We start from the raw sequence: 26,588 nt of genomic DNA on the forward strand, positions 1-26,588 counted from the left end.
CTGATAAGAAATAATAAACACCTGAGTCCCAACAGGAACTGCTATCTCCAGTGCCTTCAGCCCAGACCCAGAGAAAGCAATAATGCATGGCAGGTTTACTGCCAGCTCCCAGTGCTGTGCTTGCTTCATGCAGGTTTCCTGACAGACACAGAGTGTCTTAATCAGCAACCTGCCTTTTTAATGCCCAGAAAATCACACTGTTTGGCACTCTCAGTCTGCAGTGGCTGCTCCCACACGCCCCAGCTGTAACCTTACACACACAGAAATCCCACTGAGTCCAACACTCTTTCTAAGCCCGTCTGCCCCCAGCATATGTCAGCTTCTGTGCATTAGCCCTTTTCCAATTCATCCCATCTGTTTATGGTCTTTCTATCTAGTTAAATATGATCTTCCAAGGTTTCCAAGTCATCTTTTTGCTTTTTTTTCCCCTATCTGATGTCCAGTTAATGATATTAAAGGGAAATTTATTAAAGAACTACCTTAATTTCTACTTTATTAGAGAACTATTTTAATTTGAAAATAACTACTACTCAATTTCTTTCCATGCTTTTCCTCCAAACTGGCTGAGTGTGACCTTTGTAAAGGTATTTAGCAGAGGCTTGTCATTTGTCAAATTATTTTTCCAGTTTTTGTCAGCAAGAATTTTGAAATCATTATCAAATTATTTTTGTTACATCAAATTTTAAAAAATGTTCTCTAGCTAAGCTGACATATTTTAGTCTAATTCCTTAAAACTGCATGAGATGAAGTACACAGTGGAAAAAACCCACAAAAGTCTGGTTTGTGGCCAAAATTCCACCTTGACGTAAAACAGAAGGGGGAGAAAAATTACATCTCTTGAACAGTATTTCCCAAGTGTTTATTAAGAATTGCTTTCTTTCTTAGTCTCAAATCCACAGTAGTCTCAAGGCAACAATGCCACATCTGGGTTTGATGGGCTCTGTTGAAAATGTGTTGGGCCAACCCCTCACTCTGCTGCCCTGCCATCTCCAGTAGGTTCTGTACCCGTGGCACACGCAGCCCAAATAGTTTATTTCTCCCAGCTCTCATTAACCTCTGACTGCTCTGCTGGAATCAGGAGACCAGTTCAAATATCTTCTTACAGTTGCTGCTAAATTGTAACTGTTTGAAAAGATTAAGTGTGACAGGTCAGAGAGAGGAACAAAGAGTTTTATTCATGGAGAATCTTACTAGCCTTCAAAGTGAGTCATATGAGAAATATATGAATACATACGTTTTTATAGCTCGTGCCTAAATTAGAAACAAGATCAGAAACCTCAACATCCCTCATGAACTCCTTCCTGTTCCCCCATGCTCTCCTATTCATTTTGGATGACACACTGTCCCCTTTATTCCTCTTCCTCCTCTTGTCCCTCCTTGTCCCTTGTCACCCCTCTCTGCTCCGTGACTCTGCACTCACTTGTGTTGGATTCTGAGAAGAACACCCAAAGATCTGCCACTCTGGAAATCTGGGAATTGCCAGCTCTGAATGTCCCATCTTGCCTCCCCCAAAGAAGTAAAGTGAGTATGAAGCCAGACCCCAGCCCTCCTTAACAAGGGATGTTCAAATACGCTTCACAGCAAGCTAAGAAACAAGCAATTTAATGTGGTATATGACAAAAAAAAAAATTGGCAAAGCAAAATTCCCGAGGAAAAAGGCCATTTCCTCACCCTCTGGCTTTGGAACTGGACCAGGATAAGCTAAGTGGGTGAGGCAGAAGTGCTGGCCATTTGACCACCACAACAGGGGGAAAGAAAAAAGGAAAAGAAAATGAAAAAAGGAAAAGAAAAAGGAAAAGAAAATAGGAAAAGAAAAAAAGGAAAAGAAAAAAAGGAAAAGAAAAAAGGAAAAGAAAAAAAAAGGAAAAGAAAAAAAAAGGAAAAGAAAAAAAAAGGAAAAGAAAAAAGGAAAACAAGTGAAAACTGTTTGCACATGAATCCTTAGGGCCATCCAAACTGGGAAGGTATGTTAGAAACCACTTCTGCTTTCAGAATTAAGGTTTTGAAGTCAACCGGGGCAATAATTTCTGGAGATACAGTACAATACAGATATCTGGTGCCTTTTGACTCAGAGAGAAGAGAGAGCAAGAGACAAACTTCTGGCTGGACAAAAAACTCTTCCTGCAAGAACAACCACTTCTGAAAGAGGTAAAGACAGCAACAGCAGCTGCTTAGATTTCCACTGATATCATGGAACAGAATTGGAACCAGCCAGTATCTCTAACTGGTACCAACTGCTGTATCAGTGGGTCTAAACAAGTTTACAGCCTCAGAAGACTGCAATCCCCCTTCCACACAGGAAAGCAAAATCGTTTCTTATAGAGGAACTCAGAATTTCTCAACTCTAATTAATCTTCTAACACAGGAAATCCCTGCCAGCACAGGTGGAACTGTAACACACTGGCTGTGCAGCTGGGGAAAAATGGGATTTCCGTGTTCCCGCCTCACCCACTAAAAACAGAGCAAGTAAAACAGGCAGCTGAAAAGAAGAATGCAAGTAAAAAAAACTGAGAGGGGAATTTAGGAAGTCACTAGGTCATTCCTAAGAAAATTCCCTACAATGTCAAGGATGGTTTGAGCCCTTCTGAGAAAGAAGCCCTCACTGAGAGCTGAGCATTAGGGCAAAGGAAACTCATCCAAATCTGTATTTCAGGAGCCAAAGTCGAGAGGACACTGCTGCTTTCTGAAAGAGCCTTGTAATGTGCATGGACAAGTCCAGCTTCCCTCAGCCATCCCTTTGTTCTCTGTAATTGCTATGTTTAAATACAGTTTACACTGTTACTCACTGGACCACATCACAAAAGATGAATGCCCGCATAGACATTTCTTTGCCATTGAAATGTTACTTGAGTTAAAAGTCAAGACAAGAAATGGACTTTTTTTTATATTTACTTGTCTGCAGCATTATAATTATGGAGGCATGTACAAAACAGGGATATAAGCAATTATTTACATTGCTACACATTTCTGTCTGTCTAATTGAAACCAAAAGACTTAGAGACAGCTGAAGATAAGACAGGTGCTTGTAGGGTATGCCCTGCACTCTGCTCTGAGCACTAGGATTGTGCTTAAGTTCAGCTTAGGATAAGCAGTATTTTTCATGACAGTATTTTATTTTACTTTATTTTATTTTTTGAACAACCTGATCTAGTGGAAGTTGTCCCTGACCATGGCTGGGGGGTCAGAACTAGGTGATCTCTAAGGTTCTGTAAGGTCCCTTCCATCCAAGACCATCCTGTGATGCTGTGATTGATTAACATCAAGCAACACAAAACCATCTGTATCAGAAGGAAGACACAGGGCAGATTTCAGAGAAGCTAAAAAAACATTGTGTCTCAAACAAAAACAACTAACACAAATAGTAGCACCAAAGCTTTGTTTAGACTAGGGGAAGTCCAGCAGGCAGGGATAAAAGAGCTGTCAGGGCGGGGTACTGAGAGGTGTGCTGGCACCAGAAGAGCAGTGCTCTCAGTGTAAAACAGCCCGAGTACTCCCAGCCATAGGAAGTGACCCTCACTCTCTGATGTGCCAGACCAAGTGGGTAACAAGCAAAACCAGATTAATTTCCTTTAACTCCAAGTGCACCCCCAACACTTGCTCACTGGGGGAAAAGATAAATATACTTACTATTAATAAAAACAACACTGGGAGAGAATGCCATTTTTTTCTTTCCTACACACACACAAGTTCTCTCTATTTAGACTACTAGAAGGCTAACTTTTCCCACACATACATTTCAGTCAATATCACAGGTATTTGCATCCTTACTTTCTCATGAGTTTGTATTTCATTGCCCCATTTTGACATGCCATTGAGCCCACAGGACACTGTTGGAGTCCATATGGTTTTGTACCACACAGCAAAGCAGGCCATGCTAGGAAATGCCCTGAACACATGCAGAGGCAGAAAAATGAGCAAGGTCACTCAGCTGGGCTTTCATTTCAGCCTGGATGCCATGTTCCACAAGAAAGTCACACACATTCTCCAGAGCAGGCATCAGCCAGAGCCACAGAAGCTCAGCTGCTCACAGCTCAGGGCTCCCACGTGCACTGCCAGTGCCAGGTCAGAGCTGTGAGTAACCTGCACAGGAGGCTGCAGGTAGAGCAGAAGCTCCAAAATGTGCACGTGCCCTTCACCAGCCCCACAGCCATTCCCGAGCTGACCTCTGTGGTTCTGGGTGCTACACTCAGTATTGAAGGTAAATGTATAGGAACAACTGAAAACTATTTTCCTCCTGGCCTACCAATGAAGTGCTAAATTGAAGGAGAAGATAAAGATTTAACAGACATGTTCTTCCCCCTAAGATGGATTGGTAAAACACAGAATTTAACATTAGGTAATTGCAGAACTGAGATAATGTCATGATGTTTTGCTTTCTACAAGATAAAAGGAAAACCCTGGTTGCTATATTAAGAGGGGAAATTATTTTAAATATCTTAACTTCCTGGCAAATTGCAAGGTTTAGGTCAGCTCTAAAAGGAATTTGTGTCAGCTAGAATAAGACATCTATGTGAAAGATTAATAAGAATGAAAACCAAGCTCTTAAAAAAGTAGAAGTAATGCTGGTTGAATTTATCATCACCTGTAAGACTGGTTATGTTAATAATTCTTCAGTTATGCCAGGGAGACTGAAAATAATAGTTCACAACCTTCCCACAGAAATGCCAGTGCCAATGTTGTTTTGACTGTTGACAATAAATACAAAGCATAATCCCCAATATTTAGGCCTTCAACATAAATTCCTTATATTTGAGCAATTTCCATGACAAGTAAGAAATCCACCAGTCCAGCATTACCTGTGAGTTCCTGGATCACAGACTCAGCAGGGAATTTCACTGTTCAAAGCTCTTCAATGAAGTCCACTGTGCTCATGACCTGGAGAAGCAGATCTGATGTTGCACTCAGGGCTCCACAGCTGAGCTCTGCTGAGCCACCACCAGCGCTCAGAAGTCAGAGATGAGAACCAGGGTGCTGCCAAAGCCTGGCTGATTGTGCTGCTCAGGAGGTGCTGTGAAATCCTGAGGGCTCTTTATCCCATGTGCAAGCTCTTTCACAGCTGTGAAACAATGCTCACCTCACACCAGCAATAAGGAACGTCTGCAAGGACACGGCACCGTGAGAGAGGATGGAGAGGAAGAGAAGGAAATGGAGAATAAAGCAAAAGATGGAAGGGAGGAAGGGAGGAAGGTTTATATGCCTACAAAATCTCAAAAATAGTCACACCCCAGAGAGACGCAGGTGGCAAACTGATCTCATTAGAAAAACCACAATGGTTCGGAGACAAGGTTTGTTTCTGCCAGGATCCTGTTTCCACTACTGCCCATACCCAGATGCTGCACAGGAAGGTTCCCAGCCACACTGTTTGAGAGACTTTAATGTGATTCCTGAAGGACAAGCCAGAAATACTTGGCTAAAATTCATTGCCAACTTAGACAACCCCTACACACGGAAGAAATAAAATCCACTATGTATAACAGGACACCCATGGTTATCAACTTTAGAACCCACTCATGACACTTTTCCTTGGAATAGCACTTTGTGCAGCACACAGCATCCCTGGAGAGCTTCCACAGCCAAAAACCTCCAGTACAGGCCTCAAGAGTGTGAGAAATGAACCTGGCTGCTCACTGCCCTGTTAGGCTAGGAACTGGGCAACTGGTGTGCAACCAGCACCAGATCCACCGAGGTGTGAAAGCACCTGCACCATGCAGACTTTTGGGGCAAAGCAGAAAGATTTACACATTCACCCACTCCTAGGGAAGAGAGTGCCTCATCAGGACAACGTGGCAGTCAGTGCTTCACTCATGGACAAGGCAAGAAATGGACAAGAATGACTGCCTTCATTCCTCATCCCTCCATTAATACTAGATTTTAGGAACTGCTGCCCAGGGCTTGTCAGAAAACTCTCCTCATGATGTTTTTCTATTGAAAATTGTGTCCTTCTCCTTGGGGAAAAAAAAAAAAAAAAGCTTTCCATTAAAGGCCCTCACTGTATCTAGTATTTAATTTCTAAAAACACCAAGTCCTACTATGTTTTTGTTTTCAACAAAACCTTGTTTTTGAAGTGGTGCCTCACCGGAGCTGTGGTTCAGTTGCCAGAGCACACCTCCCACGAGGTGTGAGATCACTCAGAGGGGAGGTGATGACACCACTGGGGATGACACCACCTAGCCAGGGAAGCCAGGCTGCAGCTGAGTCAAAGCAGTCAATCAAAAAGTATGCACAAGTTTAGAAAGTCTACTGCAAATGTTGACAAAAGTAATGTGCTTCGCTTTAAATTTTTCTGCAAAATAATATATTTGGAGATCATGTCTGTTCCTCACTGTTTCTAGGCACTCCTGAAGTGCCACTCATAAAAGTGGAGCGAGCAGGACACTGGAAGCTCCAGGAACAGCAGCCCCACCCACCACTGCCAGACTCCTTCCATGTCTGGGAATTGCAAGGGGATTCTTCCCCTCCTCAAGCATCGCAGCTCCAGTATCTGACCACTCATTGCCCAGAGGGATTGAGTTCCCAGGGAATGCTCTGACAACATCAAACATTAACTCACTGACCTTCATGTTTAACATACAAGAACTCTTACAGGAACTCTGCATGTGAGCCTTTAACACAGACTCTGATCCAAGGGCAGTGGACAGCCCTAGCAGCAAAACCTGGTGCCTCTGCTCTCTGAGGGGATGTGAGGGCTCCGAGAAGCAATCCAAGAGCACACAAGCATTTGCAATCAAGGCTCCACTCTTATCACACCCCTCCCAGTCTGCTCCAGCTTTAGCAGATCACTGACCTCCCTCGTGTCACAATTGCCAGTAAAATACAATAGCCTGAAACTGAAAACACCTCAGTTCTACCAAGAACCCACTCTGAAGGACAAAGTCACTGATAATGCTGAGCCCAGCACACAGGATGAGACACTGATTGTCTCAGTGCTCTAAGTGAGCAGCTTAATTGGAACAGAAAAACAGGGTGATGAATCACAGCTAAGGAAAGCACCTTGCTGAGGAACACAGACAACATCAATGTTTTACATCATTAAAAAAATTTGAGGTTACTCTTTAGGACAGCACACGTGGAAAACATTTCAGAAAAAAAAAGATGAAATGTTGTTCAATTGGTGAATTCTTGCCATGAACACCCTAAACGGTCTGACACATGCTGGCGGGCCGGAGGCGCGCGCCTCAGCCACGCTGCCAGCCACACTTCCCCACGCCAGCAGCTGCCAGACCTCGCTGAGGTTTGCAAGTTTCCCAACTGGAGGCCCTGTTCCCTTTGCTTTCTGATAAATTAGCCACAGTAGTCACATCTCCTTGGTGGGTTTGATTTCATTTTTTGTTCTTCCTGCTTCTTTTCCCCCGGTTTCTTTTTGATGCAGTAGCATCTGATCTTACTCAACCCTAACCCCTCTTCTCACCCGAAAAGGGAAAGAGACCCCAGAAGCACACTAGGGAGTGGGGGTTCACCTAGGACTGGGCAGCTGCCACTGCAGTGGCACGGGGGAGAATTGCACAGCATGAGAAGCGCCAGCAGCGACAGGGAGGGGACGCGCCCGAGTCCGGCACCGGCAGGAGCGGCGGAGCTCCGGGCGGTGCCGGGCTCGCGGCAGGGCGGGAGAGCTCCGCCGGGGCTCCCGCTCCCGGGGAGGGGTCGGGGAGGTCAGAAAAGCAGCAATGCAACAACGCGAGCCGCGCTCCTACCCGGCCGTGCCTCCCGCAGCCTCGCACCGACAGCGCGTCCCCGGCACCGGCCGGCCCGGCCCGCCCCGCCCCGGGGCCGCCGCCTCTTCCTGCCGCCGTGCCTCGGCCCGGCCCCGGGCCCGGCCCGCCTGAGGGGCGCCGCGGGCTGGGCGCTGGCCCCTCCGGGCCCGGGCGGCTCGCACGGCCCGCTGCCCGTCCGGACAGCCCCCGTCACCCCGGGCACTGGCACTTGCCCGGGCACTGCTGTCCAGCGCCACTGCCACCACCACTGCCACACACAGCCTGCCACCGCCACTACTACTGCCACCCACAGCCTGGAAGTGCCCCAGAGCCACGCTGTACCTTTGGCCTGGGCAGAGGAGCAGCCAGCCCCCTCAGTTTACAAGCATAATGTTTTCAGCCATGACTTTGCACTTGGTAGTGAAATACTGAGTTATGCCAAATTTTACCCAGCTGTTCCTTTATCTCCTCTGAGGAAAGGTGATTACTGCAATAAAATCTGCTGGTTTCTCTCAGGCCAGCCTCCGTTCCCTCAGAGGAGCTGCCTGGACAGCAGCAGGTAACGTGGGGGATGCAGGGCCCGGGGCTGCCACAGCCAGCCGAGGGCACTGCTTCCTTCCATCCCTCTCCTCCTCAGCCAGCTCCCAGCATGGCTCTCAGCCAGCCAGCCACCCACGGGGCCTGCCTTCCTCACAAACACCACACCTGCCACAGAAACTGCTGTGGAGAGTCCTGCCGGCCCACAGGCTGACAGGGGCATCCCACAGGCACACCCTGCCACTCCAGGAGATGCCCTGCCCCAGCCAGCCCAGCCCCAGTGCACAGCAGAAACCAGCTGCCCGCTGCCCACACAGGTGTCTGGCTGACCTCCAGCCAAAAAAGGCCTTCACTCTCCTCTGCACTTCAGCAGCACCTTGTGCCAGCCTTCCCCAGGTTCAGGCCACTGCTTGGGAGATGGCGTTCTGACAAATCAAAACCTGTATCTATAGGTGCAGTGGTGACAGACGTGCAAACCCAGTTGTCACACCTGGCCCCTTGTCAGGGGTGAAGCACAGAGCTGTGCTCCTGCAGGCTGCAGCTCGGACATGGCTGGAGGGCCGGGGCATCTGCCAGCGGACATGGGGCAGCTAGAAAGCTAAAAGGAGGACAGCAAGCAGACCCCGCAGGAAGAGTGGCCTCCACTGCTGAGCCAATGGCAAGTGTGGTCTCTAAGAAAAGCCTGAATCCAAAAAATGTCCAGTAGGAGACTTGGAATATCCCACAGGGCAAGCTGATTGCATTCCTGTTTTATTGTCTGCCATAAGCAGCAAGCGTGGTGTTCAGCAGCAGAGGAACTTGAGTTAATGATCTCTTGTAAATTTTAATACTTGCAAGAAAGGTTTGATGAGAATTTTCAAACCTGCAAAGTTGGAATATATGCTAAAAGCATGGCAACATTACATTTTTGAAGTCTGACATTCTTCTAATGCGTGGTAGGGGCAATAGCTTGCAATGAACAGTAGCAACTCCAGACCCTCTCCCACAGCTATGCTAGCCACACATAAGGTTATGAGCAGGGCAGAAAAAACAATGTCACAGAACTAAGGAACCTGAAGCGCCCTCCCTCTGGAATCTCCTTTTCCAGGCTCCTCTCTTTGCGCATGAGTGTGCTCTGAGGATCCTCAGTGCCAGATCTGTTCCCTGCCCCTGTCCTCTGGAAGGAGCAGAGCTGTCCCTCCCAGTGACACAGAACAAAGCCCAGGCAGCAGCAGTTCCTTTCTGTTCCTTGCAGTGTGCTGGTTCCCTCCCCTTGGACAAGCATCTGTGCCCACCAGTTACATCAGCACCTTGCAACCTCACCCTCACCTTGGGGCACTCTGTGCACACAGCTTCCACCTGGAGTCACAGGGAACTGGGAAGTCAGAGTTCAGTCCCAATTTTACCTGGCAAAAACCCACACCACGGGAGGACACCCCCTTCCCTTGCCCACTCGTGGTGCTCTCTGCATTGCCCCTGCCCTCCCACCACTGCCAGCTCTTTCCCACTGGACATGTGGGATGAGTGAACTTACCCAGGCTAAAACACAGTGGTTGGCTTCTTTTCCCAATGTACTTGTGACTTCTTAACAACTGCCTTGCTCAAGGAGAAAGGATATGTTCAGTTGGTTTTTTTCAAAACAGAAGGTACAGTACTTAGTTCTGTATCTAGAAGTAGTGGTTCTCTGAATGGAGGTATCCTCCAGGCACCTCTCCTAACACCCGTGTGGATCAATGGCAGATGTGATGAAAACCCAAGCAGCTGAGAAGGAACAACTAGGAAAAACAGTCAGGACCTTTGGAAGTGTCTTGCACCAGTAACTCTCAGTGACTGTGGGTGCTTTTGAGTTTATACCTGCATCAGAATCTACAGATTTGGAGGCGTAATTCTCCACAACTGACTTTTGCCAGCACTTTATTTTTTGCCAGTAGCTTTTATGGCACGTGTAGGTTAAATCATGCTTTGAAAGGACTCTGCTTCCTTTGGACATTCTGGTACGACCATCTATGTCAAGGGAGCCAATGTGTCAAACTTCAGAGAATGAGCAGCAAAGTACTGCTGGCTCTAATTCTTCACTGAATGTTCCTGAGATAGTTCCTTAATCCAAATTTCCACTTTCCTCCCACAGAGCACAGCCAATACTTCCCTTTTTCCACCCTCTACCAGCCATCCCTGTACAGATGATGCTGTCCAAGTAAGGCTGTTCCCCATGCACTGAACACAGCTGTGGCACCTCAGCACCCGAAAGGGTAAAAATAGGTACCGAGCAGAGACAAATCCCATTTGTTCAGTTTCTTGCCCTTGCCATGAAGGAATCCTGTTTGTATGTCCACTGCCACAGCTGATTTTTCAGACTGCAGACAGTTTGTCTGCCCAGCCTAATTTACAGACTCCTGGCCAAGGTTTCATCTCACCTTATCAGTGTATTCAGCATTCTTCAGATCCTGACAACCCATGCCCCTCCCTCTCTGCTTCCCAGGATCCCTTTGTATTCTTGTCCTTATCTTGAGTTGCCTTTTATCCTTCTTACTTTTTCTTTTTACTATCATTTCTCACCACACACCTTGAGAAGGGGAAGAAGGCTTATGGAAAAGATCTTGCCTCCCTATCTGAGCAAGCAAGGGAGCCAGGAGCTATTTACATATTTTCTGATAAGCAGTGAGATGTCCTGATGGTCCTGTGAAGTCCACAAGGAATTGGTTTCATGCTGTTCTGCATTTTCTGCTTGTCTATGCTTGCCCAATTCTAATGAACAAACAGTACTGAAGATATTTTACATATTGTTATAAGATTATTTGGAGAAGAAAGCAGTATCACCATCTTGAATTTAGTCATTAAAGAGACTATATTGGCAACACTTAGCATTTAAATAATAAAAATAACTTTTAAAGTATGATTTTTTCCTTATTAATTATCAGTTAATTTCTGCCTACAGTATTATGTTACAGCTGCACCTAATTTGTAATTTTTTCATGCAACCATAAGGCAAAAACTATATTTAATTATATATTATTAATTTAAATTATTTACTTTTTTTATACAGACCAAACTCGGGGGGTATTGAGTTTTTTACAGTTGACATTTACTTTTCTTACCACAACTTTAAAGATCTGGAGCCTCACAAGAAAACCCCAGAGCAGCCAAGAGCCCCCTCACAAATACACATGAAGTGCACGATTGACACCTTGCAGTAGCACCAGGAGCTCTCGCTGCCCTGGCACGGGGTACCTGTGGGAATGGGGGTGCTCAGCATTTTGCTTTCGCTGCGGGAAGAGGAGGAGCAGCCCCAGAGCGCCCATCCTCAGGCAGCGCTCAGGTGATGAGCGCCCTGCGGGAAGCGTGCAGGGCAATCCAGGGCTGAGCCAGGCCAGGCACAAAGGGCTCGGCCCGAGGGGCAGCGCTGCCCAGGGCTGCCTGGGAGCCCCCCGGAGAACACATGCCCCGTGCCAGTCACAGGTCCTGGATAAGGAAGCACTGGGGAAAACTTGTACATCACTCTGAAATGTTTTCCTTGCAGCGAGTGAGCTCTGCATGGTGAGAATGCCCCAGGTTTCTGAGTATTTCGTGCTCTGTAGCTAAGAAATGAGAAAGACTGGGCTAGGAGGTAACTGACTACGAGGAGAGAGCTGTTTGCATGACCACTTCTGAAAACACAGCTGAAACTCTCCTGGGGGCAGATCCTGAGACTGTAACTGTTTTCACTCGAAATATTCAAATCAGCCTGTACTGACAACAAACAGAGTGCAAGCAAAGCCAAGCCACAGTCTCGGGAGGAGAGAAGACACAAGCAGCTGAGAAGAGAGCACACGAGCTGCCGCTGCAGGGGCTGCCCGCTGCTCTCAGGGAGCTCTCCTTGCCCTGGTAGGAACTCCCCTGTTCCCATGAATTTTTTTCTTTCCTTTTTCATTAGATACTCGACCTGTTAAGTCTTTCAAAGCGGTTAATTCAATGTTTCATCTTACTCACAACACTTATCAAGCCCTAACACTTGGCAAATACCTCAAACACACCTGCTTTGAACCTGGCTTTAGATTACAATATAAAAACTACCCATTTGGTCAACTAAAGTTGGTTGGTTACCTGTTAGTCCTTGACAGCCACACCCATCCTGTCTCTGACAGTCACCTGTTGCAGCATCTGCTGCAAGCAGAATAAAGGAAGATCTGTTAATTTTTGCTTCTCTTACTGGTTGGAACCAAATGCTGTGATGGTCAAAATTCCTGACTTTTAAAAGGCTTTTCTATAGGTGCAGTCTGGCACAGCACTGACTTTAAAGCAATACAGACACACCATTTGTAAAAAACCCCATCCACACAGGGAGAAATGAGGCAGCAGGCTTTGTTCCAAGGAGCAAATTCCACCATCCCAATCCAAATGAACTTGACCCTAATACAGCACCTTGAAAACATAAGTACAGGCCTAAAACACACAACTCCATGCATCCATTTGCTGCCATACCAGATCTCAGACCAAACACTTACAGGTGAGAATCCCTCTTAATTTGGTTTTTGAACAGTTGTACTCATTCGGTAATCTGTTGATGGCAACAGTGCAAGTTCCACATGTGATACCTCATTCAGCTGAGCATTACTGAGCTGTTCCTCATCTTGCTGTGCCTGATGCTGGGGCACAGGCTGCAGGGCTCAGCTAAAGCCACATGAACAGTGCTGCTGCTGCTGGGCAGGAGGAGCAAGCTGTGGGGAAAACATTGCAGCGCACCAGGTACTGCACAGGGGTATGGAATGAACCACCCTGCACCACGGGCCTGGCCGTGAGCGGCAGCGCCGCGCTGCCAACAGCCTTGACCTTGAAACGCTGCCGAAAGCAGGACTGCACAGGAGGGAGCAGAGGGCATTTGCAAGTAGCTGCGCTCAGGCGGAAAGACAAGCCCGGGGCACGTCTGCCACGGGATCGCTGCCGCTGCACAATTCTGCCGCGCAGCCGAGCGCGAACCCCCCAGGAGGCGCTCACCGGGGCCGGCTCACCTCCCCACTGCCCGGGACACCGGGGCTGGCTCACCTCCCCACTGCCCGGGGCTGGCTCACCTCCCCACTGCCCGGGACACCGGGGCTGGCTCACCTCCCCACTGCCCGGGGCTGGTTCACCTCCCCACTGCCCGGGACACCGGGGCCGGCTCACCTCCCCACTGCCCGGGGCTGGTTCACCTGCCCACTGCCCGGGGCCGGCTCACCTCCCCACTGCCCGGGACACCGGGGCCGGCTCACCTCCCCTCGGCCCGGGGCTGTCCGGAGTTGCCGCTCCCCTGCCCGCGGCCCAGCCACGCAGCTCCGGCTCTGCGGAGAGCACTGTGCACACTCTGCCTCGCTGCACACAGCGCCAGCCGGGGCTCACCTCCGAGCCCTCACTCTGCCGGCTCAGCGCTTCCTTGAGGCACCGTGGCATTCATCCTGGTGGATGCTAAAAAGGTGTTTACCTGGGAGAAAGCAAGGATGCTTGTGGAGTTTACTTTAAGAGGATCATTGTCTGCAAAGTCACTGCCATGCTTTCTAGAGTCCCTGGGATATTTTTATACTTGTTCATTATAAGATCTACCAACTGCTACCAAATAGCAAGGGCTGCAATAAGAGCATTACACATTAAGGATGGCTTTAATTACATACACAATATCTATGCAAATGCCAGATAGCATCTTCTGCATGAAAGGGTTGGTTGGTTTGCTTCTTATCCTCACAGTATGGAATCTTAGTGCTTCTTGTGATGCAATATTAATTTGGTTAGACTTAATTTAATTGCTTTGGTTGGTAATTAAATTAGCATGTCTTAAATTAAAATAACCAGTATCATAATGAAGTATTTCTGTCACAGTGGCTCCTAAAATATTTCAGTCAAGGCTAGATCCTTATTGTTCAAGAGGCTAAAAAAAAAAAAAGGCATTAGAGAACAGGGCCATCTGCCTCTTAATGTGAGGAGGCCACTGCTGAATGGCAGGCACCTGACACGCTACAGATCTCTCTCCAGCACCAAAAGCAACATTTTTCTCAGTCTCATCCTAGTTTGAAGACCTTGACCTGAGTGTCATGTCCAACATTACACCATAAAGCACTGGAGCAGTGCTTGTTTCACCTCTTTTCTTCAGCTGTTTCAGTGTGTTTGGTTAAACCCTGGAGCACCAGAGACTAAGTTCACAGTAATGATCATCCTGTACACCCCAAGTCACAAAGAGGTGAAGTAACTTGACCAAGGTAGTGTTAACTCAGTGGCTTACCCTTATTTGTACTGCTGCTGTAACCATGCTAAGAAGCTGGGCTCCTCTTTGAGCAGGAGTAAACACATCAGGCCCTTGTTGAGTCAGTGACACAGGCAGAAGAACTCCAACATCCTGCCACTGGCAATGATGCTTAAGGCACAGCACACCAGGTAATGAAGGTCTTTGACTTTCCTGCAGGAGCAGCTTCCCCTGGTGTGGTCTGGCCAACCAGGTTTTGAGGTAAAAAAGCAAGCATTTACTCCAGACTAACACAGCACTCGTTGAACTGCACTGTTTGTTTAACTATGACTATTGCAAAGTGTCATGAACAAGGTACAATGTTACACTTACAGTGAAGAAACAGAACCAGCCCCCAGACTGCCAGGACAAAGGTTACCAGCACAACTTCAGCTCAGTCCTCTGCAGGCCATGTGGCACAGTCTGGATTCCTTATTTCTCCTGCCTTAATTCATCATTGAAGCTCAAGCCCACTCTCTCCCTTGTGGCTCTCAGGAAGAGATTGCTTGCAGACTCTCTCTTTCAACTGGATGACAAGGGGAACATTCAGCATGGGCCAGGAGAACACATACCCAACAATGAGTTACACAAGCAGTTGTGAGGCAGTACTGGAATGTCAGCAAACAGGATCTTTGGGTCTAGCTCTGGAGGCAGAGAGCAGCCTAAGCCATCGTGAACAGGAGGCCCCATCACAGCAGCAGGTAGATGTGCTTTGAGAGGTGAAATGGCAAAGCAGATGAGCCCTGCTGCTCTCCAGGCCAGGGCTCCATTCCCAGCTCTGTGTATAGACTGCACGCTGCAGTTTGTCTGCAAAGCAGGTGCAGGACCCCTGCCTCCCACCAGGAGGGATAACTGTCCTGTGGAGTGCATGTGGGAAAGCAGCAGTGGAGCATGTGGGCTCACACATCACAAACTTCTGGGCAGCAGCAAACAGCACTGTGACTGTGTCTAACTTCTCCCCCTGGCCTCGCCCTTCCCCTGTCATTGTGTGGGTTGGCAGGCTTGCCAAATGTGTCAGAGCCACATGAAATGTGTGACACTTGTGACCCTGCCCTCGTGGCCCACAGGCTGATGGTCAAGTCTGAGACACAGACCAGCCCAAAAGGAAATGAGGAAGGTCCTAAAGACTGCAGGACCAGTCTCTGTTTGTTTATTCTGCAAGTTTTAAGATGGAAAAAACCCCTGTAATAACAACCAAGCTTGTGAATTCTGTGCTATGTATAGCAACTCTCTTATATGTGAGCTCTGCATGTGCTCGTTGATGTCAGTGCCCTGTAACCAAGAGCCACTGCTGCCTATCACACACAAGTCCTCATTATGTTGCATAACAAATTACCTTTGTTTTCTCACAGAATGGCACAGTAGATTTTGTTGTTGCCTCGTGTAAACTTTAGTCTTGCAAATTCCATTTTGCCCTGACGCACTGCTGCTGTCTCAGTGCTTCATTTCTGTTCAGCAGCAAGCTCCACAGTGTGCAGGCGGCCACGGAGCCTGAAAAACAAGTTCAGAAATACAGAAATACGCCACCACTCTGTCTGCAAAACAATCAGCCACGTGGATCCTGGCTACTGTAACACTGGGCTCAGAGGCTGCAGCCACACATCCTGGGAGGCAGCACTGCTGCACATTCAGCCCTCGTGGTCATCTGATGTTTTCAGCTGCAAGGAAAAACAGGAGCATAGAGAAACAAAGAGAGAGGCAGAACAGCAAAGGAATTTTAAACCAACAAAGAATTCATGGTGTTGGCATTTTAATGCTATACTACTGCCTTTTTAATGGATTTATCCAACTGCATTGCACTGTCTCTCATTTTCAGTGTTTAAGTACTGTTTCTAAATGAAACCCGTTAGTTACAATGTTCATCTATAAAAAAAGAAAGTGTGCAAATGTTAACAAATTCATCCATATGATTACAGAATGTTAAACTTTACTAGACACCCCTGAGTCTTCCTACTTTATATATGTTCAGCACATATTTCAAGGGAAGGAAAACATTTACTGCCAGGCTTCAAACTGTGTTTCCTTTCTTAAAATGTTTTAGTTGGCAGCTTTTTCTGTTGGCATATGACCAATACTCTGGATAAGTGGGAAAATAGTGGTGATATCGACAGGCCAGATTTTGCCACTTCTTAAAATGAGTAATGCTATCTTATTTTCATATATCCTGACCATTCTCTCTATTGAGAGTACTACTGGAAACTCACTGATAGCTGCTTCCTAATTTCCTTGGACAAAATTCAAAGAGGAAGAAAATCTAGGCATTACAAGGGCAAACTTCAATATAGTCTGAGAGTTGGCCTGTTGGGATAACTCTAAATAAGGGTAACAAAATCTGGATGCTAGCTTATTTAAAAATACATGTTTTGCCATCCCCTCCTAGTCCTTTGAGAATGTATGTTCCAATCTCCAACACACACTCATCTCCCATGCACTCTCCAAAATTTGTAACTGCTTCTTAGTTGAACCTGCCCTTTCATCAGTGCTCCTGTCACCCCACTGCTCACTCCATCTCCTCCACAGCCAAGCAACACTCATCAAATAAATCACTGGAGACGTTGCTGGACAATGGGTGAATGAACTACTGCTGAGGGATTGGGGTTTGCCTCTATTTACTGGCTCTAGTTAGAAACACTTGAAGCCAAATTTCAATTACAGGGATAAAATAAAGGCCAGCCCAGTCTGGGTATTTTAAGAGATAATTGTACTTCAGTAGGCAACGGCTGTTGTCAGACATTGCTGCTCACAGCTAATGGTGCTGGTACAAAATCTACCTGGGTATGACTGCAAACAGCTTTGGGGAGCCGTCATGGGAATGAGTGTGGGCAGTGAAGGCAGCAGGGAGCCTGGATCCTTGAGGTATAGCACAGAGAAACAAAAAATCTCTGTAGGAACCTCAGGTATGTGAGCACTGAACAGCTGTAATTATGTTGTTATTATAACAACTACTCCTCAGCTTGTGGAAAAATATCATGAGCAATGCTAAGTGGCAGGGAGGGAGTTACAGCCCTGCCTGCTTCAGAGTGAAACACCAGCCCTGAAGCTGTTAGCTTCTTCACCTTCTCAATATGCTGATGACACAGGGCCTGGGGAATTTCAAATGATGGCTGAAAGACCGGGATTTCCCAGGAGAGAGAGCTAGTGAGTCAAAGAAGACCTGATAGAAGCATTCAATACAGGAGATACCAGCTTGGCTCTTTCCTGTCCTAATGTTCGAACACACGGCTATAGAAGGAAATGGAAAGGGTAGAAAACACAAATCTGAAGAAAAGAAATAGCTTTTCACAGCGAAATTTAAAGTGAGTCCAGAGGAAGTCTGGACATTAACAAGAGTAGACAGTAACCCAAGTCTTGTTTACACTTCACACGTTTGGGCACTAACACCTATTGTATAAGTCCTGCTGTCAGCTCTGGGCCAACTGGTTACCCTCTTTTAATTATACAAGAACAATATTACTTCAATGCAATTTGAAAGGCAACATTTTAAATTATAAAATTCTTTTCTACACAGCACATGGAACTCATTCCACAAGATTTCAGTTGAGCTGAGACTCCTCCAAAAAGGATTGTATGGGTATTTATTAGCTGGCCCGATTCCACCCAGGGCAAGGGTAGTGAACATTCAATTGGGTATTTGTAAATGATCCTTTTTAAGTCCCCGTGGAGAATGTGCCAGCAACCCTAAGGACGTCAGCTGTGGGAATGATACAGCCAGGGGCAGGAATTCTCCAGGGCTGCCCTTTAAAACTTGATTTCTCCTCAACAAGAGATGGAACTGAAAGGTCAGCTGTACTGCAGCTGGCAACAGCGCCCTCGGGACTTGACCTGCAGCCTTGGCAGTGGGTGTGCACAGGTAACAGTGTGAGCCCACACCTGCAGTGGGTGTGCACAGGTAACAGTGACCACACACCTGCAGTGGGTGTGCACAGGTGACAGTGTGAGCACACACCTGCAGTGGGTGTGCACAGGTGACAGAGTGACCACACACCTGCAGTGGGTGTGCACAGGTAACAGTGTGAGCACACACCTGCAGTGGGTGTGCACAGGTGACAATGAGCACACACCTGCAGTGGGTGTGCACAGGTGACAGAGTGACCACACACCTGCAGTGGGTGTGCACAGGTAACAGTGACCACACACCTGCAGTGGGTGTGCACAGGTAACAGTGTGAGCACACACCTGCAGTGGGTGTGCACAGGTGACAGTGGGTGTGCACAATGACCGCACACCTGCACCTGACCTCACCCCTGTGCATTGTTGAGACTCCCTCGCACCTGCCGAGCTCACCGAGCGCTCGGGTTCACGGTGCTGTTGTGGCTCAGCCGCTCCAGCAGAGTCAGGGCCTCTGCAGAGCCGGCACTTTGCAAACATAGATCTGCTGGGGCCGAAATCCTGACCGCGCCGTTCGCGATTTCCGTGCTGGCGAGGCCTCCGTCCACCCGGCTGCGGCGGGGAGGGACGGCCACGGAGGCACCGCGCCGACAGACCCGTGCGCGGAGACCGGGCTCCTCGGAGTTTCCCGGGGCTCCCCCGGGCCCCTCGGCCCCTCCGCCCGCCCCGGCCCAGCGCCGGCACCGCCCGCCGGGGACCCCGCGCCCCGCGGCGACACCTGGCGGCGGCGGCCGGAACTGCCGGCTCGGGCACACCGGGGTGGGATCGGGCACACCGGGGTGGGATCGGGCACACCGGGATGGGATCGGGCACACCGGGGTGGGATCGGGCACATCGGGATGGGATAGATCGGGCACACCGGGATGGGATCGGGCACACCGGGATGGGATCGGGCACATCGGGGTGGGATCGGGCACACCGGGGTGGGATCGGGCACACCGGGATGGGATCGGGCACACCGGGATGGGACAGCTTGGGCACACCGGGGTGGGATCGGGCACATCGGGGTGGGATCGGGCACATCGGGGTGGGATCGGGCACACCGGGATGGGACAGCTTGGGCACACCGGGGTGGGATCGGGCACATCGGGGTGGGATCGGGCACACCGGGATGGGATCGGGCACACCGGAATGGGACAGCTTGGGCACACCGGGATGGGACAGCTCGAGCCCCTGCACCGGGCTCGGTCACTCTGCGCTGGGGACGCGGGGCTCCGTTCTTCCAGCTGCCTTAACGCTCAGGCCAGACTGGCTGCAGCCCCTCTGCAGCATTGTCCCAGTGTGCCTCTGCGTCTCAGGGACAGCGGCACTGGGATGGGACTGGGCCTCAGGAGGGGACACATCCTCCACTACCTTGGCCTGAGAAGTGGCTGAATTGCAGTGGAAAACCCCTGGAAGCTGTGGGCTTATTTAAGGTGCTCGTTTTAGCTTCACCAGTTAAAAAGTCTAAGGGTTCTGTGGAAGGAGAAAAGCAGTTCAACCTCAGAAGGCCGCTAACAGCAAAGGCAGCCTGGGCTGGACACAGAGCCCTGCCAGCACAGCACAGCACAGGGACTGAGCGGGCAAAGGACCCCTGAACACTGATGCTGCTCTTAAAAAAGACAAAGCAGAACCTGGGCAGGAGAAGAGAAATAAACCTAGAAAGGAAAGGAAACATCCAAACAAGTCAATTGAGGAGAAATGCAGGAGAGGAGGGGAAGAAGGATTTCACTGGTTTTGCCTCTGCAATTTTTCTCCTCTTTTTAGGGCACAAATGCTCTCCCTACACAAATCTACAAGGAAGGAGCTTCTGCACCTTTTGTAGAGGTGTCTCTTCACCTCTGGACAGAGCTCAAGTTCTCTCGGGGTGAGTTAAGCATTCGGCCCATCTCCCAAGCCCCATCTTCCATGTCAGAATGCAGTCGAGGCTGCTGGTTCCTCACGGCTCCAGCCCGTGCCCTCTGGGTGTCCCAGGCCAGGGCTGGGACCAGGCCACAATGTCAGTCTGTGACACCGCTGAGAGCATGGCTGTGTTGTCATGGAGTTGTCAAGACTGAAGGCTCCAGGGTGAGCAGAAAGAGGCTCCTGGGCCATTGACAGGTGTGGCTGGAGGGCCCAGGGGAGGCTGTTTGGGCTGATTGGAGCCTGTTGGTGCCCTCAAGGCCCTGACACACCAGAGACACACATTTGTACTGCCTGAAGGCTTGAGGGGGCTCCAGGGACATCACTGCATGGGAGGGAGGGATCCAAGAGCAAACTGCTGAGAGAGCATGGGGAGAGATGGTGCTGATGTGCAGTGGCTGCCTCACAGCCCTGCCAGTCTCAGCAGTAAAAGCCTGGTTTCCCTAAAAATAGCCCTTCTGAAGCCACCAGGCAGAGGGACATCACCCACAGCTGGGGAGACAAGAGGAAGGAACAAGGTATTTCAGAGTAACTGCAAAAATCAAACACACTGTTTCAGTATTTTACAAACACACCGTTTCAGTATTTTACAATGGCATCTGTGAGCCCACAATTAAGCAGGGTTTGGAGAAGCAGTTACAAGTTCCTACAGTTTTCAGTTCCATTTCAAAACTCTGATTCCATGCATTTGCAGCCTGAAGTCTCAAGACAGCTCAAGCTTCACTGTGCTGGGTTTCCTCAGCCTCAACCCCTCTGGAAAACATCCCATGTGCACATTGCATCTCTCCAGATTTTATTCTCATTCCAAATCTGCAAGTACAAATATAGTAACATTCCATTCTCCTAATGCACACTCACAAGATGTGCTGAAATGTCAGATGCTAAACGGTACAAAAAAGCACTTTAGCACGTTCCTGTTGATGTGCCATAGAAGAGAGAAGGCAGAAATCACTTTAACATCTGTTGATTTATTAGATCTGAGTACTCCCCTCCTTTCATCTGGCAGCAGCAGAGCCATTAGCAGCGCAGCAGCTCCTTCAGAGCTTGCAGCAGAGCACAGGGAACGGTCCCGCACTGTGCGGCTGTGACCACGGCTCGGTGTCCCAGAGGCAGCTGCGGGAGCAGGGGGATGGCAGGAAGGTGACCCCAGCAGGGAGGGGTGGGCCGGCAGGTAATGCCCCTGCTGGGAGGAAGCCGGGGGGAGGCTGGAAAGCTTCCTAGCGCTGTAGCTATTGTGTGCCTGCTTCCTCTGCTGCACAGGCCGGGATGGAGCTCACACACACCCTGGCGCTGCGGGCTCTCCTGCCAGCACAGCCGGCTCCTGGAGCATCGCTGAGTCATTCCAGCGCGGGTGATACAGGCTCCTTCCCTGTGGCTGGTATTGTTTCTCATGCTGCTAAAACCAGACAGTTGGCAATATTCCTTCTGCACATTTGAATTTACCCAGAAAACTCAGCTCAGCCAAAAATGTTGAGATAACAGGATTTTTTCCTGCTTCTGGATGGGAAACTGAATATTTTGACATATTAAGAGACTTCAAACAGAAAAAAAAAATCAAGATTTTGTTCTGATATATTTGCATTTTCACAGGGAGCAGAGGGCCAGGGAATCACTCCATTTAAATTTCCCAGTCAGATTGAAGAATAAGGATATGACCTTGTAGAAGTGAACTGTGACACGAACATTTTCTCATAACAGAAGACACAGCCACTGCTTTACTGTGGATCAAGCAGTGTGGCTGTGCTGTGAGAACAGTGTGGGTGCTGTTCTCACTGTCCAAAGGAGAAAATGTGTGCTCAAATGGGAGCATCTCATCCACCCCCAAAGCTCCATGTGAAGGAAGCACAGGTGAGAGCTCCATGTCCTTCCCCACCTCTGGTCCTGCCCCGCCCTTCCAAGAAGAGAGTTGGAGCTTTCTGTGAGTTAGGGACACAGCCTGCTCCTCTCAGGGAGAATTTGGGAGAGGAATTGTTAGCACAGCTGGCTGGTGGGCTGGCTTTTGTCAAACATCCTCCAAACTGGCCATTGCTCCCTTCCCTGCCAAGGCCACGGCCACAAATCCTCTCTGAGCATCGATGCAGCTACAGCAGCTGTCAAAGCCCTGAGGCCAAAGAGTAGTGAAGACAAATTTGCTTGGAATCAAATTAGAACTTCACTATGGGATAAGCATCAGGTTCAGCTGAGCCACCTCAGGAGCATCCTTTAAACAAGCAGTCCCCAGTTCTCCTTTTCTGCTGCCAGGAAACCTCCTGACTTCGGTGTATTACTTTACCCAAATACGCTCATATTTTCCTAATATTGAAATTATAAACTGCCAGAGAAGCAAATATAAGAACAAACTTAACTGCAGGAGAAATAAATGCTTATTTTATGTCTCTTTTGATTTTGTTAGTAATATTTATTTCCTTTTTCTAGAGTACCTTGCTAAGATGGAAACAAAAAAATCCTAGTTGCCAAATTGCATTACCTCATTGCCAAATATGTATTTAATCTCTATACATTTGTTATATAATCTTTCCTTTTTTTCAGTCACAGTTCCTATGTAAATGCAAATTCTCCACAGTGTCCTAGTCAAAATATCTGCTGTATTAGTAGGAATTAATCTATTTGGTACTCAATGAGCCAATCTCAAGGGATTTTTCTTCAGCAGAAACTCTGCCATACCATGAGCACTAACAAATACTGCAATTTGTGTCTCTACACTTGGTGTATAAAATTTAAACTTCTCACAGCTGCATTTCTGGCTGGAATCTCCATGGAGATGTCACTGGCAATTTCCACCCCCTGAGGAAGGGAAAGGTGCAGCCACAGCTGGGGTTTGCCTGGCTCCTGGGAGCTGCAGCTGAGCAGCCTCTGCTGCTGCCTGAGCTGCATCTCAGCAGTGCTGGAGCTGCAGAGCCTGACTGCTCAAAGCCCCACTTATCTCAGGGCAGGATCAACCCCTCCAGCTGCAGCACTGAGCCACTGCTGACCTGAAACTGGGGCACACAGCCCTGCAGCATTTCCCTCCCTCTGCCTCTGTTAAGCCCAGCTAACTTTTGCCATCTTCTGGAGGAAGGGAATAAAATGAGGGTGCTCAGTTATATTTGTGCTTCTTCAAACTTCAGACATTAAGTAATCTGGGGTTTTGCTGTTCTTACAAAGATCACTAAGTTTGTAGAATTTTTAAGGAGCTTTTAACTATTTCATCACCGGTTCTCCAATGCAGCTCTGATTCTGCCTCAGACTCCAGAGGCCTTATGCTCTTCAGAAACACTCCCAAGGTACACGTATGTGGGGTTTCCTGACAAGTTCTTCTCAGCATTGCAGCCTGCTGAAAAGAACTGCTCAGTACCAGACCAGTGGTGCATTTCCCCTTGACTGAAACAAAAATCTCCTTCACAGGAGAGCTGTGCTTTCCTGTGGATAGTGAACTCACTTCCTTCACTTTTCTTTGTAGCCCTATGTGAGGTTTTTCCTCTTCCATTCATTTTTCCAAAAGCAGTAAGACAATAAGACATTGTTAAGTGTTAAACATCCATGTTTCTGTTTCTTGTCTTCATAACAGGATTATTAGAATTATGAGAAATGAAACAGGGGAATGATAAGGGAGAACAGAAAAATTTAGCTCAGACTTTTTATACAAAACAGCAGAAAAGACATCCAGAATTGGCCAGAGGCCTTTTTGGTTTTGAAAAATTACAGATTGACCATGTAGTGTTAATGAACCTGGGGTCCATGCCTGAGCTAGAACACTTTATACCCTGGAAAAGGTGAACAATGCCAGCTGTGACAGGGCATGGGAATGAAGGACACAGGTCGCTGACAAAATGCTGAAATGCCACTTCCAACAGCACCAGGAAATAAAGTATCCATCACTGAACTACAAAATCCTTGGACTCCTCAAAAAGGTACCCTCCCTGGAGGGATGAGGGGTAAACACAATCACGGAGGACCTGAGGATACCTACGGAAAAGAGGAAGCTCTCCAATGTGTGGGATAAAGCCAAAGGAGTCTGACCTTCCTCATACCTTGGGGAGAACATCAGATAGGTAGTTTCAATACCACTCAATGACTCTTTTAACCCTAAAAGCATGAAAAGTTGTGCTATTTTACTAGCAGCTTGCATGCACAGGAACAGATAAGGCAAAACCAATGGCACCAATTCAATTAAAACCAATTCAACAATGAAACATTTGATGTATTTTGGATTAGTCAATGCAAAATGACAATGTTGCCATGAGTATCAACAAGAGGAAACAGCAATTGCAAACAGCTGTGCTACCCCAGTGGACATCCCTGAAGTTAGGGGCTGCCAGAGCCCCCATTTCCAGCTCTTGGAGGGCAGGACAGAAACAAACAGCAAACTGAAACAGAAAGCCCTGGCTCACAGCATGGCATGGAAAAGGGCATTACTGCTGCTGGACATGTGGCAGGGTGGGAAAACTGATAGTATGGGGAACAGTGGGAGATCCCCGGGAAGACTGAAATTTCTGTGTCATTTTATGTATATAATTACATGAACACACACGCAAATATAAATATAAATATAAATATAAATATAAATATAAATATAAATATAAATATAAATATAAATATATCCATGAAAAAACCCAAACCCGTCCCACATACTTTCAATATGTAAGTAGCAACCTTTATGCTGCAGGCTTAGTTCTTTTGAAGTCAAAGCTGACAGATTACACAATTAAATGTCATTATTTTTCTTGATGCTGTCCTTCTCTTTCCTATCTCATAACCCACTTCATTTTTTTCTTTAATTTCTCTCCTTTCTTCCCCCTTCCATTCCTCACTCTCCCTACTCCCCCCATATTAGCATTTCATCCCTCCACTCATTCTTGCTCTTTTCCTGCTGCTTCTGCTCTTCTGCCTTCTTCCCAGTCATTCAGTTCTTTCGTACTGAATTAATTCTACCCCTGCTCTATGAATCCTGACAATCTATCTGGTTTTAATTGTTGCATTAAACCTAGCTGGACATTTCAGAGAGCCATGTACATTTAAACTGAGGACCTTTTCAAAGTCTTCATAATTCAAGTTGATTCCGTGTATTTGACACAAGAGCCATATGTTTCTGTGGCTCACGTACTGACTGGCACATGTGAACACTTAGGGAGCAGACCTGCATTTGGGTACCCGGAGCTTTTGCTTTCTCAGCTGTCAAGTAATTTTGGGTTATGTAACAGCATTGATACTTTGAAACATGCAGAGATTTTCTCCACGCTGCTAAAAATACTCTTTAAATGTAACAAATGAGAGCTCACAGTGCTGACTGGGGCTGCGCTTTCATGGGTGAAAAAGGAGCCCTCCCATGCAGCTCCTGCTCAGGGCTAGCAGGGTGGGAGGGTTTGAGCAGCATCAAGACCATGATGCATCTTCATCACCATCAGCCTTGCTGACACCCGTCACAGGTGCTGCCACTGCTTTGAAGGTGTTCTGATTCATCCCAACAAAGTCCCAGAAATGATCAATTCACCTATTGCAGCCTCAGAGCACACCCAGTAGCCTTTACTCAGACAAAGCTCCTGTGCCTCATCCGGCTGCTGAGTCTGCAAAGAAGGGGAGAGAAGAGGGGGAACATCATAATGGATTCTGGCAAAGACATGTGAGAATTGACATTTCCTTCTTAGCACCTAACTCAGTAAACTGAACATTGAATGCTACCCGAGGTGTGGGTGTCCCTGGTGCATCTTTGTATCAAATGTGTGCATCTCCAGGGAAGCGTGGACTGAGACTAGGAATGATCTCAATGGAGGGGAAAAGTTCTCACACTGATTCAATTAGAGCAGTAGATGTTGTAATATAGCTTCAAGGGATAACTGAAACTTTTGGAGAGTGCTTCCTTTTTTTTTCTTTCCCTTTTTCTTTCCTTTGGCTTCTGCCACATGGAGCTCATTTCACATTTCAACTATAATGTGAGTGATACAGCAAAACAGTTCTCACATTGTGTCAAATCCACTGGTGCTAGATCCACAGGCACCCTCCTTCAAGGAGCCTGAGAGCACAGCCATGCTCAGGGGTTTGCCTTTTCCACCCTGCTCCTGCCACACCTGGGCTTTTTAAATGGATGAGTTTTATTTCTGACAGCCAGCCAGAAAATACTGAGTGACCACCAGAAAACAATCCATCTCACTCAGTTCTCTGGGAAAAAGCACAAAAGTTAAATCATGACAGGTGTTCTGTGCTACAGTGATGTGAGGCACAGGACAAAGGAAAAAGTGCTATTAACTGACCATGTCAATAGAAATCCATCCTAGCACCATGAGGGTGCACGGAGTTCATTTCTGCTGTGCTGATTTGCACCAGGGCAGCATCGGCCCTGGCAAGTTCTCTGGGAGCAGGGCGCCCTTTGCTCTGCCATGGCCAACAGCCTGCAAACATCACAGGGGTAT

At 47.8% G+C, this 26,588-nt stretch overlaps 2 protein-coding genes and 2 long non-coding RNA genes across 9 annotated transcripts in view; 1 reads left to right on the forward strand and 3 right to left on the reverse strand.

Annotated features, from left to right (window-relative positions):
* PIK3CB (phosphatidylinositol-4,5-bisphosphate 3-kinase catalytic subunit beta) overlaps positions 1-4,998 on the reverse strand; it is an 86,447-nt gene extending 81,449 nt beyond the window's left edge. The window contains exon 1 of the mRNA XM_064384794.1: positions 4,797-4,998. The gene's annotated coding sequence lies outside the window, so the exon portion shown is untranslated. The remainder of the gene's footprint in view (positions 1-4,796) is intronic.
* A 9,163-nt stretch (positions 4,999-14,161) lies between these two features.
* LOC135278238 (uncharacterized) lies at positions 14,162-20,267 on the reverse strand. The gene is made up of 3 exons (XR_010345779.1): positions 20,117-20,267; positions 15,770-15,924; positions 14,162-14,959 (listed from the first exon to the last, which is right to left on the reverse strand). It is a non-coding gene; the product is annotated as an uncharacterized LOC135278238 (long non-coding RNA).
* Positions 19,445-22,972, forward strand: LOC135278239 (uncharacterized). The gene is made up of 2 exons (XR_010345780.1): positions 19,445-20,720; positions 20,897-22,972. It is a non-coding gene; the product is annotated as an uncharacterized LOC135278239 (long non-coding RNA).
* An 814-nt stretch (positions 22,973-23,786) lies between these two features.
* The window catches only part of FOXL2 (forkhead box L2), a 160,346-nt gene continuing 157,544 nt past the window's right edge, over positions 23,787-26,588 (reverse strand). For all 6 annotated transcript variants that reach the window (XR_010345770.1, XR_010345769.1, XR_010345771.1 and 3 more), the window contains one exon: positions 23,787-25,745. The gene's annotated coding sequence lies outside the window, so the exon portion shown is untranslated. The remainder of the gene's footprint in view (positions 25,746-26,588) is intronic.

The sequence above is a fragment of the Passer domesticus genome, chromosome 11 (genome assembly GCF_036417665.1).
Source record: "Passer domesticus isolate bPasDom1 chromosome 11, bPasDom1.hap1, whole genome shotgun sequence".
Taxonomy (NCBI): Eukaryota; Metazoa; Chordata; class Aves; order Passeriformes; family Passeridae; genus Passer; species Passer domesticus.